The sequence below is a fragment of the Salvelinus sp. IW2-2015 genome, unplaced genomic scaffold (genome assembly GCF_002910315.2).
Source record: "Salvelinus sp. IW2-2015 unplaced genomic scaffold, ASM291031v2 Un_scaffold5663, whole genome shotgun sequence".
Taxonomy (NCBI): domain Eukaryota; kingdom Metazoa; phylum Chordata; class Actinopteri; order Salmoniformes; family Salmonidae; genus Salvelinus; species Salvelinus sp. IW2-2015.
Genome location: NW_019946928.1, coordinates 24,520 through 26,446, shown reverse-complemented (window position 1 = coordinate 26,446; position 1,927 = coordinate 24,520). Strand labels below are relative to the sequence as shown.

The window sequence follows — 1,927 nt, the reverse complement described above, 5'->3', positions numbered from 1 at the left end:
GACCTTCATAGACCAGCTACTGTTACTCTCTACCTAGAGCCTTCTGACCAGCTACCTTGATCATCTCCAAGCCTCTGACCACTACCTGTGACTGCCTTCTACCAGCTACCTGTGATCTCTCCAGAGCCTTCTGACCAGCTACCTTGCATCTCTACCAGAGCCTTCTACACCAGCTACCTGTGATCTCTCCAGAGCCTTCTGACCACACCACTAACCTCTTCTCTCCAGACCTCTCCAGCCTGACCACCTACCTCCTATCTCTCCAGCACCTTCTGACCAGCTACCCTGTGATCTCCTCAGGCCTTCTGACCAAGCTACCTGATCTCTCCCAGACCTTCTGACCAGCTCACCTCATCATCTCCCGACCTTCTGACCAGCTACCTGTATCTCTCCAGAGCCTTCTTGACCAGCTACTGTGATCTCTCCAGACCTTTGACCAGCTACCTGTATCTCTCCAGAGCCTTCTGACCAGCTACCTGTGATCTCCACAAGCCTTCGACACCAGCACCTGTATCTCTCCAGAGCCTCTGACCCAGCTACCCTGTATCTCTCCAGCCTTCTGACCAGCACCTGTACTCTCCAGAGCCTTCTGACCAGCACTGTCTCTCGCGACTCCCACCGCTGTAATTATACGAATGCAATATGAAACCTCACTCATGCCGTTCTGAGAAATATGCACATTATTACAGTTGGGATTTACTATACCCACTCAATTCATGTTTCTCCCCTCCCGTTAAGAGTCCAGACAAAACAATACTCTGCATTCCTCTGTCCCCGGATCTCTGACTTGCCCATACAACCGTCACCCCGTCCGTCCAAGTCTGCTGACTATGTAACAGCCTAATCAAAAACCCTGTCCCCACCTCTGTCCCCAGGTGAGTCTGCTGGCTAGTTAGAACAGCACTCTAACAAACTGGTCACCCGTCCCCCTCGTCCCCAGGTGAGTTGCTGGACTTATAGATAAAATGAAGAAGTAGATTTAGAACAAGCACCGACATTAACAAACCTGTCACCCTGTCCACCCTCTGTCCCCAGGTGAGTCTGCTGGACTATAGAACTCTACAGCAACACATCAACAAACMYGGTGTCAGCTATCAGCAGACTGYAGAAGGATGCAACTATCAAGACTTTTCATTGGCCAGATGTGGGGGCTGATCACCAAACACAAACTGTTCTACAAACTACCCATGTACATTTAAGTTGTTACAAAACAATAAGTTACTATGGTAACTTAAACAACATGTTTCATAGGCTGTTCTCATTTGAACTACTATGGTAACTATGGTAACTATGCAGASTTTCTCCATCAAGACTCTTGCTGCTTTGGACTCAAATCAATGAAAATCTCATTTCAAGGGTGAATTCATGTTTATTCATGTATTCACAGTGCCTTGACTTTTTCCACATTGTTAGCCTGAATGTAAAATGTATTAAATAGATTGTTTCCCMTCACTAGCCTACACACAGAACTCCATTATGTGAAAGTGGAATGTTTGACATTTCTTCCAATTAAAAATGAAAAGCTGAAATGTATTGAGTCAATAAGTATTCAACTCCTTTGTTATGACAAGGAGCCTACATAAGTTCAGGAGTAGAAATGTGCTTAACAAGTCACGTAAGTTGCAGGAACTCTGAATGACTGCCTCATCTCTGTACCCCACACATACAATTATCTATAAGGGCCCTCAGTTGAGCAGTGGATTTCAAACACAGATTCAACCACAAAGACCAGGGAGGATTTATAATGCCTCACAAAGAAGGGCACCTATTGGGAGATGGGTAAAAAAAAAAAGCAGATATTGAATATCCCTTTGAGCATGGTGAAGTTATTAATTACATGTTGGATAGTGTATCAATACACCCAGTCACTACAAAGATACCGGTGTCCTTCCTAACTCAGTTGCCGGAGAGGAAGGAAATCGCTCAG

General features: G+C 45.5%; 1 long non-coding RNA gene across 1 annotated transcript; it reads right to left on the bottom strand.

Moving 5' to 3' along the window:
- Window positions 1–28: 28 nt before the first annotated feature.
- Window positions 29–385, bottom strand: LOC139026743 (uncharacterized). The gene is made up of 3 exons (XR_011478666.1): window positions 367–385; window positions 110–195; window positions 29–55 (listed from the first exon to the last, which is right to left on the bottom strand). It is a non-coding gene; the product is annotated as an uncharacterized lncRNA (long non-coding RNA).
- Between the last annotated feature and the right edge of the window lie 1,542 nt (window positions 386–1,927).